Below are 732 nucleotides of genomic sequence, written 5' to 3' on the forward strand. Positions count from 1 at the left end.
GCGCTCGGCCGATCCCGTTCGGGGGCGCGGGGGCGGCGGGGGTGGAGTCCCGCGGGGGTCGGGGTGGCGGCGTCGGGGCAGCGCAAGACCACAGCGGCGGCGGCGGCGCCGACGGCGTGCAGGCGCGGCGGACGGAGGGGGCATAGCAAGGGGACGGCGGCATACGGTTGGCCTCGAGTGGGGGATCTGGCGAGGGAGGGAGGGAGGCCACAGTGCGAGGGGAAGAAGTCGAGTGGGGGGAGGGTTAGCAATGGCGCACCTCCCCCTAGTGCGCCATAAGTACGACGATTCTAATGGCGCACCTCCCCCTGGTGCGCCATTAGAATTTTGTTTTAATTACTAGCCCGACTGGTCGGGTTATATTCAACCTAAACCTATCTCCATCAGAACACGCCCACTAGCCTGACTGGTCAGCACGCAGCACACACACTAGGAGGTCTTGGGTTCGATTCCCAGGCTCCCCAATTTTTGTTTTTATGCATTTAAAATGATGTTTGATATTTATTTGTGTTTAAATATGTTCAAACTTGTTTAAATCATAACAGTAATATTTTTTTATAAAAACAGTAATATTATTTTAAAAAATATCATCAAATTTGTTATTTGAAAATATTTATGAATATGAAAAAATATCATTAAATTTATTATTTGAAAATATCATCAAATTTGTTATTTGAAAATATAATCAAATTTGTTTTTTTTTGCAATTTTAGTTGCATTCATTTGTGACGG

This window comes from Triticum aestivum, chromosome 4B (assembly GCF_018294505.1).
Source record: "Triticum aestivum cultivar Chinese Spring chromosome 4B, IWGSC CS RefSeq v2.1, whole genome shotgun sequence".
NCBI lineage: Eukaryota > Viridiplantae > Streptophyta > Magnoliopsida > Poales > Poaceae > Triticum > Triticum aestivum.